Source organism: Ptychodera flava, chromosome 2 (genome assembly GCF_041260155.1).
Source record: "Ptychodera flava strain L36383 chromosome 2, AS_Pfla_20210202, whole genome shotgun sequence".
NCBI classification, from domain to species: Eukaryota; Metazoa; Hemichordata; class Enteropneusta; family Ptychoderidae; genus Ptychodera; species Ptychodera flava.
The window spans coordinates 22587702-22599913 of record NC_091929.1 but is presented as its reverse complement, the minus strand read 5'-3'; the positions used below and the strand labels follow the sequence as shown (position 1 = coordinate 22599913).

The 12212-nt window shown below is 36.7% G+C and overlaps 1 protein-coding gene across 1 annotated transcript in view; it reads left to right on the top strand.

The window, feature by feature from the left end:
• Positions 1–12212, top strand: part of LOC139117052 (neuronal acetylcholine receptor subunit alpha-2-like) — a 114948-nt gene that overhangs the window by 74898 nt on the left and 27838 nt on the right. The gene's annotated exons all lie outside the window — the stretch shown is intronic.

Genomic DNA, 12212 nt, shown 5'->3' with positions numbered 1-12212 from the left:
GCGTAAGTGGCAGACCACCTCTTGAAGGGTAATGTCGTATTTTATCAGAAGCGCACCATCAATCGAGTACGAACGATCCATTTACTTACGACCCACTCTTAAGGTGGTATGCGCCTCAAAAGTGAAAGACTTAAACATTTGTTCAAACTTTCATCACTGAACTTTCAACCATTGCCTTGCCAACTCAAGAATAAAAATCAAGGCTCACCGCGCAAAGTTTCGTACTAGAAACAAGTTTCCTAACTTTGACCGATAGTTGAAATTCAAAATGGTTGCATTCCCTATGTTAAATAAATGGGCCGGGGGGGGGGGGGGGGTTACAGATTTCGTTTTCAAAAAAACTAACACTTTACCATTTTCTTGCCCCAAGAGTTATAAAATGAGCCCCCACAAGCGATACACCAGATAAGTCTTTGACAAGTTTGAGAGTCCAAATATCTGTATCCGAGTCACACTCTACCATAAAACATACCGTTTTGGTCGCCTGGAGAATAAAACAGGAAGGAAGATCCAATTTCGATGTATTCTCCTCTGTCTTTCTTTTGTTTTTGGTGTATTTTGCCGTCTTCTGTTTATAAAATACTGCCGGAACAATATGCCTGTGCCTTGTGGTCAAATTGTCAATACAGACAGTTTTGCACGTAATTTGCATGTTCTTGTAACAACAGAATTTTGCTCCGGATTTGAATTCATCGTCAAGTCATTGCAAATTTTACACGATGCGTTCTCTGTACAGGGCTGCTACCATAGGTTACAGCAAAAAAGTTAGAGAAGAAATTTTAAAAAAATATGAATATTTTACCAAAAGTTACCATAATTGTCCCGTATTTACATTATTCAAGGCAGCTGCTCCGGATTTATCATCATAGCTGAATCTTGTCACAAATGAATCCATAAAAACGAACTTAACTTTGTAAAAGTGACGAGACTTAGTCGCAGTGAGGCACATGACATGACAATGTATCGCTGCACATCGCAATTTACTTTCTCGTCGATGAGGGCGCTGTCTCCTTTCGGGATGAACATCAGTATTGCAATGGCTGAGTTTCTCAGCTGTACTTTTTTCTCATTAATATTCTTCATGATTACATGTATGGTTTGAGAAAGTACCAATTTTAATAGACTTTGAAGGGGACATAAAGCAGGTGTTTCAACCTCTTGCCTTTTCCTAGATTAGATGTATCAACACTTTAACAAAGCATTAGAGTAAGACAAAATTACGAAAACAATTTGCAGTTTTGAGGCTTAGAACTTTAGGGATGTGAACGGCTAGGAAAGTATGAATGCTGTTAGCAAAAATTTCGCCTTGAAACGGATTTGCAAAAATGCTCCTCCAGTAGGCTGTAAGGGACACAGTCGTCGGAACTGCGCATGTGCGAGTTTCTTGTTCACAATCAATGTATTTCGTGCACGATATTTCGATGCACCTCATCATCATAGCTGCAACATTTAAATTATACGATGTAGATTATGACAGACATTTAACTTTCATTGGTCCCAAACGACCTTTGAGCACAGTTCCGACGACTGCATCCCTTTAAAAACCATTCCCTTTCAGAATACAGGATAGAATATAGTCAGGGCGGTGTCGCTATGCAAAGTTCAGACGTTTGCTCAAAACATCCTCCGGGAAACTTGAAAACATTCTTATTCAAAATCATGAATACAAGTCAGGGGTCAATGTGAAAAGTTTGACAGAAGATTACAATAGTTCCCTTCATTTCCTAATATTCTACAATACAAATTGAACACTTTGGCCGATGGTGAACTATTCTTGGATGAGTGAATTTTCGAATTTCACAAAAAGAACAAAACGGAAATGTACCCTCAAATGTCAAAATGAGCGTAGATGATTTCTGAGATGATGAGTAATAATCAGCGCAAGGGTCACTTGATATCATGACCTCGCTTTATTGCCTCGTTTTGATCAATATTTCCCAACTGTATTCAGAACATATCACGTAAATGTAACTCCTGTCATTCCGAAAAGTATTGGCGATTACTGGTGAACTGATGTATTACATACAGTGAAAGTTGATATAGGAAGATATGGAATACGTAAACATCTATATGCATGTATATCAAATTGGAAGAGAGTCACCAGAGGGCGCTTTGTCGAATATATAACCTGATCATACGATAAGACTAGCCGGTCATGTTTGAAATTGAAATAATGTTACTACCCGTTTCATACAGAAGGTAATAATTTGATTGCATGTACTTTTTGTTGCTAAACTTTCATACAGAAAAACGCAATATCATCACACATTTAAATATCAGGATGATTTCCATAAGAATAACTCGATCATTAAAAGCCTTGATGTATTTAATTCTTACCGATTATGTAATATAATGTTCATAATGTTATTAAAGCATTAATTCATAAAAAGATTAAATTGTTATTTTAAAACCAACAACATATGTTTGGAAGTGGTAACATTATACTTTTCTGTGCCCTTTTTGAATATCTATCTATGATAATATCATGAATATATTTCAGGCAAGGAAAAATATTGCAGCACTCTATTGACTCGACACTCAATTAAACAGAGGAGAAAAGTGTAGTGACAACAGAAGACTAAGTACAAACATTTGAAGAATATTGCTCAGAATTGTTTTCAGCCTGAGCAAGTGGACGTTGAGTAGAACAGTTGTTATGGCAAAGATAATGACTGCATTATACGTCCCTTGTTGAACACAGTGGATTGTTATCATGATAAATGCAAATGTTACGTACAAAAATTGCCATTTATGTCTAACTTTTTGACAAAATATTAAAGAAAATCTATACCTACCCTGGTCTGACAAAGCGAACTATGCAAATTACTAGTCGCCAACGGTCCCACAACAGTGAATGACCAAGTAAATTTAATGTTGAATTTATTGTTTACGCAAAGCGTGGTGGTCTTACTAATATAGAAAATCAATTCTACTTTATTCTTTCTTATACTAATCACGAATTAATAGTATCAATGACCATGTATGCGTTGACTGTGCATTTCAGACGGAAATAAAATTTCTAATCTTAAAAGCCCTGATGAGACACCGAGGGCTGAGCCCCATAATTTAATTTGAAATGTTTGAACTATCAAAGGGACCGATCACCGTCATGCTAACGCTCTACTAAGCTTCTACCATATTTGGGCAAATGTAGGAGAACATCATATCTATTATCTGGGTGATAATGGCAGGTCTCACATGAACTTCATTTTTGTTAGGATGGGAAAGAACCATGTCCCAAACATCAAGAAAGTTCACACCAATACCACCGAAGACTCTGCGTAGCATTCTATTCATATCATAGTACATATAATTTCCACTGTGGACACTTTGTGATACATCGATATTATCTCGAGGATGAGCCAGCTTAATAATAACGATAGCCTTTGGACACCTTTGGAAAAGTCTCAAAACGGATAATTTGGTTTGGTAAACTCTGTCAAGGTAGGCCCTCACTGACCACGAAGCATAATGAAAGCAGAAATTAAACATGACCACTGGTGTATAGGATCTACAAACGGACTTGTTGATCATGTCGATGAAGTCACTTTCAAAAATAAGGTCATCTACATACTGCACGGGAGTCCCCCCTCTTAGTGCTACGTAACTACAGGTCATTTTAGGTTTCTCAGGAATGATCTCCACATCGGCAAAACGACGTCGTATTTGCAATATAGTGGAGTCACCGACGAAGAAAAACCATTTGGGTGATGAACATTGAAATCTTTGTATGGGTGTCCATTCTTGGCTCCGGCACATCAGTGGAATAAAAGTGTGATTGTTGGTCCAATAACCACTTGTCATGGAAACGGGAAGATCAGGACCACACTTGGCAGGTTCGTTTTAGTGACGTCATCTACAGAGATATAAAATACAAGTGTAGGGGCAACGTTAATCAAAGCTTAGGTCAATGTTATGAGAAAATGGCAAAGATACGTTGTTTAGACCGTTTTCTGTTGGACTATGTGAATTCTGTGATGTAACCTTGGCATCAGATGATGACTTATATGCAGGGAAGTAGTTTGTCTCGGAGATCTTTATTAGTTTTGATTTAAATAATATTTTTGGTTTTGTTCATACGTTAGATATGAAATCATACATTTGTCAAGGACAATTTATTGTTTTAAGGAATCACTGTGAACTTGCTGTCGAAAGTTCAGGAATTCTGTAACGAAGGAAAAGCAATTTCTATATTCAGAAATGTAAAGCTTTATCGTACATACCCTTTATATTCACCTTGAAGGGACTCGCTAGGAATCTTGCACCTTTGAAACTCCTGAGAGAAAACAGTTTTGTTTTGAGTGAACAGGTTGAGAAAATTGAAAAGTTCAGTTCAGCTAGGGTAACAAACTTCCTAAGGCCTTGTGTAGAACTTGAAATCATGAAGTCATTATAAACTTACCCCATCTGACTTTCACGCATAATTTAAACAAATAACAATTAACTAATAATAATAATCAAGAGAATTTTCATTTATCACTAGGTAACGCAAACTGATATTTATGATTTTTTATTGTCTAATTATCATTGATATGCATTTTTACCACGTCAACTTTTTCCATGTTAAGTTTGAAATTATCACAGGATATGCAAGGTAGAAACCTCGAAAAATTATGTCTTATGACACAATTCTTCAACAAAAGGAACTATTTAGGCTTTGAAATTTAAGATTTTGGATTAGAATAGAGGGAATTAAGGACTCTTTAGAAAAAATATTGGAGTAGAATCCGGGTAGATAACTTTAGACAAGAACAATAAAGCAGTACACGGGTTTTGAGCGTTTTCTCTTTAAAGAATGATTTTGACAAGTAATGTTCTCAAACAACAATTCATTTTTTAAGCCAAGGTTAGACAAGCAAGCAACAGACCAAGAAATAAGACGTGGAGATCAAATGTACATTCTTATTAATCTTTGACGAAGGGTTATAATGGTTTGCTGTTTTGCATAAAGCTGTACTATATGCCAGCCAGTTATCTTCATATTAATCCTCTCTCTCACAATCACTACTTACCTTTCAAAAAGGTAGCTCAGCCCTGCGACGGCATCGTTTGCAAGGGTAGCCATAGCAGTTACGTTTTGACTCGTGCTATTCAAGGTTTGACAGTTCAAAGTCTTTGGTTTGTCACAGATGATCGCCGTCTTTCCCATAGACCGATGATTTTCAAAAACTACACTTGTTATCCCATGTTCCTTCATTCGATATGGTGCAGTTACTGTTTTCGGTGATACTTCCATCAGTAAACTTAACAGACCAAAGAATCCGGTGATCTTTGTACTTCATTTGCTCATAAAACAGAATAGCTTCACGCGGGACGGAAAGTGTTACATTTATTGATGCGGCTCCCTTCCATGCCGCGTAGAAAAACATACTATAAGTGCCATTGCCGTAATCAACAGATCTACCAGCAGTATATTTTTGTAACTTCTCATTCCACATTACCCCCACAAGAAAGTCACCTCCCCTTAGACGTGGGTTACCATGCTCATCTTTGGCCTCTATTATGACCTGTATAAAGTCACCTTTTCGATAAGATGATGTGTGATCTTGAAGATAAACCCTTCAGACAAAAGGGGATATGAGATAGGTCAAATAAAATAATGCGACTGATCATGCTGCGGCTGAAAAACAAGTAGTATTTTCTGTCTTTTCCCTCTCATTGTGCCTGTCTGAGTCTCTGTATATCTCCCTATCTGTATCTTTCGCTCAACGTCTGTATCTCTGTCTCTATTTATTTTCCTCTTTCTGCCTTTCTCTCTGTTTGTCGGTATCTTTGCTGTCGGTATCTCTGTCTTCAATTTCTCTATCTCTGTCTATGTCTGTGTCTGTCCCTCTGTATCTGTACATGTCTCACTCTGTCTGTCTGTAAGTAGGTCTGCTTGTCTGTATGTCTGTCTGTTTGTTTGTTTGTTTCTGTCTGTATCTGCTTACTTTCTTTTCAGTCTGTCTGTCGTTCTGTCTGTCTGTCTGTCTGTCTGTCTCTTGTTTGCTTGATTGTTTTTGTTTGTCTGTCTGTCTCTCCCTAGCTGTATGTATGTCGGTCTGTATCTTAGTCTGTCTCTGTGTCTGTGTCTCTGTCTGCTCAATCTCTCTCTATCAGTTTGTCTATCAGCTTGTCTGTAAGTCAGTCAGTCAGTCAGTCAGTCAGCAGTCAGTCAGCAGTCAGTCAGTCACTCTGTCTGATTAAACCACTTACCTCGATTTTGATACTGATATAGGGGCAAACGACTCTGGACCAACTGATAAAGATTTGTATATTCCAGAATAATTTGATTCTTGTCTCAAATGTTTGTAAGACCATTCATACTCTTCAATGATCGCATTCCATCCCGTGCAAAAACGGTTGTAGGCGTTGTAAGGAAATTTGACGTCATATTGCTGACGGTGAACCTTATCATTTTCACTTTCAGTATGGAAACTGCATTGGTTTACGGTAGCTGATTCTTCCTCTACGTATACATTCGCCAAAGTTTGCCCTTTGTCATTCTTTAATCCCATGTATGCAGAGTTCCCCTAATGAAAGGGTAAAACAAATGATATAACAACGTGCAGTCTCCAAGATGATCTGTTTGAATTCATGAACACTGATAATAGTCTCCTCTCACTTCTATCGAACGAAATGAGTTTATGAATTAAAAATAAATAATAATATTTCTGTAAATGTGTACACTTTGCACTAGTCACGGACAATGCATAAGTATTCAAAGGAGGATAAATATTACGTTAAGACGTTTGGTATTCACATGCTTCAAAGAAGTTAGTCCTTCTAGTACTTAATATCACTGCGTGCTGGGTGTTTGGTCTTCCAATAATTAAAAAGCCTATTTAAGAATATTGATAATTGGGGGTGGGGGGGGGGGGGGGTTGAGATGTCCCATTGGGAAATTACAGCGCTCGATTCGGCAAGCACAGCGTTAGAAATAATAATACAAATTACTTAGGGGGCGCCGCACTCAACACACTGTATTTTGCTTAAAAGTCACTTTTTTGCAAATATTCATTAAACTTTAATAAATTTGTAAACCAAAGCAAATATTGGTGGATTCACCTTTTAGTTTGTCAAGCAGCCGTAAGTTGCGTGATAAAGAAGTGTTAATTTATGCAAAAATATGTAAATCCCCCAATTTCTTGCTTCTTTTTTTCTCTCAATTTCAAGATTTCCAAAGTATTTAACTTGACCCCGGCCTGGTCAAATTTTCTGAATTTTCTACATTATGTTCTTGAAATGCTGGATAAGAAAACGACTATTTGTTTGGGTATGAAGATATTACACTGTGAATACATTGTGAATAAGGGGCATTTTTATTTTGTTTATCATGATTTTAATCACTTTTTTGAGTGTCAATCTTTAAACCCATCCCAGTTTAGAATAAGGATAGATAATGCAAAACAAAATAATCGTTTTTTACTACATAGACATATTACCCTTCTTTCAAGTGAAATATTACATTTCAGAAAACTGTGTCAAATTTTTGACTTGAATAAATTTTTATCATACCATAATTTAGTTTTTTTACTCAAAATGTACACCCCTTAATCCTTCGAGTAAACTAGTGCTACAATACTATACTTTAGATTCTCTGCCTTTTGAAAATATATATAGTATGAGGGGGGTTTTCTTGTCGTATTTGATGAGAACTATTCTTTTGAAGATATAAATATATGTGGATATTGATTTAGTATAAGTGGGTGAAATGGGAATTCGACAGGCAATTTATTTTCATTTTCATGTGTATTTACACAGAACTGCATTTTTTAGCGTCAAAGATAGAAATTACCGTAAACGTAACGTATATGCCAAGAAAAACGCCCAACACCACCAGCAAGCTTGCCCTTAGAAACACAGGTAGCTTAAATGAAGGAGGCTCTGCCATCATACTTTCTGAAATTCAACAAATGTATAAGGAAGTGGTTAGAAACGTCGGAGCTTCCATTTTGGATTCGTATATGGCATTTTCAACTTCCGAACTCTAATTTTTTGACTAACTCCCACACGTCAGGTCAAACTGTCAACAAGTGACCTGCTCAATACTTTTCATTGAACCAAAATTGTGACCGCACTATGTTCGGACACCCCTGTATTCCGACACCCCTATGTTCTGACACCCTTTATTCCAACACCCCTATATTCCCACAACCTTATGTTACAACACCCCTATGTTCCGACACCCCTATGAAAGGCTTCTGCAGGAACTACTTTCCCTGTTTTCCAGTCCTATTTACTATGTAAGTTTTACATGTCACGGTAGAATACTTACCGCCGGTTGGTGTTCTCATATTCAAGAGTCATAGTACAATGGACGAAAAATCGTAGAACTAGGCGCATAATTGCAATAGCAATCACCACTCAATGGTGGCAGGGTGGAATGATCATGTGAAAGATCTTCATGCTATTGCTCGTGATACGTTTAAACTCTGGGTTAATTGTGGAAAACCTAAGTGTGGTCCACTTTTTGATTTAAAGCGCCGCTCTCATGCGAGGTTTAAATATGCTCTGCGTGCTTGCCAACGTCATGAAAATCAAATTAAAGCAGACAATGCAGCAAAAAACCTGTATTGTGGAAATCAACGTGATTTTTGGCGGTCAGTCGGTAAGATTAATGCTAAAAACACCAAAGACCCAGCAGTGTTAATGGTTGCAATGGCGATGCTAATATTGTTGAAATGTGGCGTCAACATTACAGTGGTTTGTTTAATGACGTCCATAACAATAATGATCAAAAGTTTGTTGAAGACATGATAAACAGTTGTAATGGTGTAAATGACTTCATTGTTTCACCCAGTGACATTCGATGTGCAATAAGAAAATTACAGATGGGCAAATCAGCTGGTTCAGATTTACTTTCAGCAGAGCATTATATCTATGCCGCTGACAAAGTGTTTGTACTGCTTAGTATGTGCTTTACTGCAATGTTAGTTCATGGAGTTTGTCCAAACAAAATCTCAGAAACTGTCCTTGTGCCAATTATCAAAGATAAGAATGGTGATATCAGTAATAAGAACAACTATCGTCCTATTGCACTGTCGACTATTGCTTCAAAAATTCTAGAATTTGTTCTTTTGAACAGTATGGAGTTGTATCTTGACACGTCTCACTACCAGTTTGGTTTAAGAAGGGTCACTCTACTGACATGTGCCTGTTTGTTTTAAAGGAAATTGTCAATTATTACAGAAAAAATGGTAGTAATGTCATAATTACTTTTTTGGATGCTTCAAAAGCATTCGATCGCGTGAACCATTGGACATTGTTTAAGAAGTTGATTTCTCGCAAGGTTCCAATTTATATTGTAAGATTTTTACTCATTGGTATCGGACGTAATCTATTATTATTCGTTGGGGTGATTGCATTTCATCTGGATTTACTGTTACTAATGGTGTAAGACAGGGCGGTGTCCTATCCCAAAACTGTTTAATGTATATAATGATAACTTGAGTGCTTTGCTTGTAAAATCTCAAGTAGGCTGTAATATCGGTGGAACGTTTATAAACCATTTAATGTATGCCGACGACATTTGCTTGATATGTCCTTCTGTCAAAGGGACGCAGAAATTGATAGATATTTGTAGTTCTTATGGTACCACTCATGACATTGTTTTCAATACAAAGAAAACCGAATGCCTGTCTGTCATCTCTAACAAATCTAGAGTTGTACATTTTCCTAAAGTTTACATAAATGGTATACAAATCGCATTTGTAGAAACTAAGAAGTATTTGGGCTGTCTTCTAACGTCTCACTTTTTAGACGATGCAGATATTGATCGTCAAAAGAGATCATTCTATGTTTCAGCTAATATGCTTCTGAGGAAATTTTCGCTATGTTCTTTAAGGGTAAAATGTATGATTTTTAAAGCCTATTGTTACCAATTGTACGGATCTCACCTTTGGTTTAGATATTCCCTTGGGGCTATGATGAAACTGAGAGTTGCTTATAATAATGCTGCCCGTATTTTTCTGGGATACAGAAAGTTCAGTAGTGCAAGTTCCATGTTTGTTTCAAACGATCTGTATAATTTGACAGTTTACTCAGAAAACAAATGTATGGCTTTATGGTACGAATATCTATATGTGATAATGTAATTATTCAGCAAGTGAATCAGTGCTTGAATTTCTCATCTGAATTACGCAAGTTTTGGATTGATTCTCTTTTCTAGTGAGATAATGTTGGCTGTCAGCACCCTCTCCGGTGCTTTATTCCAAGTGTCTTTAAGTTTATTCTTTCATTTCTGTAATAGTGTTTCTATGGACAATTGATGTCCGATTTAAAGAGAAATAAATAAATAAATAAATAAATAATTGTTTGATTTATTCCTGGTGATCTATATTTTATGATGTACTCTTTCGTAAATTAGTGGGTTTGACCTTGACAAAATGATAATGTTGTCATATTTATTTGCCAAATATGCCACGATGAGAATTATGAAAATTGAGAAATCGATACTCTTATATTTTATTTTGTTTTACGACCAGTTAGAATGCATCTGTATGATACTGAAAGATATGTCGATGCCGCCCTACAATATTTTTTTCATAACGGGATATCTTTTTTTGAGCAATTAAAATGTTTGTCTGAAACACTTATCCGCCCTTAACTTAAAGAAACAAATAGAAATCGAAGACACACTTTTTAGAAGGTACTATTTTCGATCAAGAAACATTGCAACGTGCGAAAGGAAGTACTGAATCTGATATTCCTATCATGTGATCCTTCTGTATAAGATGACCTGTCAGGGAAATGATCCACAGCCGGGTTGCCAATTAGGTAGGCTTTCTACTTGTATGTAAGCAGCGTCAAGCAAAAACCTATCGGCTGGTAATGGATACAATGTTGCATAAATTTGGTTCGAAAAATTGATACTTTTTAAGGGAGTTTACGTTAGCACGCCAACCACGAAACCGTCGGCGTTAAGATCATGTTCTCGTTTCTTTTCTTTAACTCCTCTTTGAATTCAAACATTTGCGGTAAGAATTATGCCTAAATTGAATAATACCAAGGTGTGCTGTAAATTAGGCACTATTCTGGGAGTTTCGATCCCAGTATTCGTCAGACAATTCTAATTAGTTAAAGAGGCTATTCCTCGTCGTTGAACCTTAAACCAGTGCCAAAGAGACATTTTCAGAGCTCAAAATTAAATTTCTTCGACTCAAAATCTAGATGTATCATGATCTCATGGAGTAATTAAATTCCGTCTAGAAATGGGTAAGAAGTTCCGCCATGTTAATATGTTGAAATACTGAGATTAAGTATAATCACCTATTTTTGATGTAAAGTATACAAATCATACTTTATATTTCATTTACTAATGTTCGATGTTTTCTTCAGAAAAGACCTTGTTCCTAATCACATAAACGTTTTCTAAACGCTATGGTTTGCGCACGATTTTGAAAAGACGGCTCTATAAAGTATTTTTCTGTAAATTACTTTTTTGAAAATACTTAAATTGGGTTGAAACACTGAAAATGAATCAGCCATTAAAGAACCGATAGCCATGCATCATGGCTCCATAAATGGGCAACCTTTCATATGTTTTAAATCTTTTATCACTTCTAAAAAGTATAACGTATTTTAATACAATTTAGAAATTCAACATTAGGTACCACTGCCTATACATCAGTAACAATCGCTTTGATTTTGTAACGACGATCGAAATTTGCAACTGTTACAGAACCGGATCGGCAGCTGCCATTGAAATCCGGCGAAGCATGTGTGGGGATTAGATCGGCAGGGGATAAAAAACGACACTGTGCAGGCTCACATTTTTGTGGGCCCTCTAGAGCATCGTACAGGAAATCCCCGAGAAATCCGATAACGTCATGTGACGTATCGATGACGCGTCCTGACGTAGAATAGCCAAGAAGGAAAAGCGTGGATAACTACAATGAAGCAATCTACGGATAACAACACAAATACTGGAGACCGCTGAGAAAAACCTCGGTGGTAGGAGTTAGAAAATTGTGGGTACGCAGTGAAAATGCGATATGCGAATTCGAAATGGGAGTTCGAAAGTTGAAAATGCGATATACGAATTAAAAAATGGGAGTTACGAATCCAAAATTCTATATTTGAATCCAAAGCGGAAAGTTCGGAAAGTTCGAGACTTGACTATGCGATATACTAATGAAACATGCGATACACGAATCCAAAATGGGAGTTCGAATTTTGGCCTTGATTACGCGCCATAAACATGATCACAAAATAGTGTTTATGGTGAATAC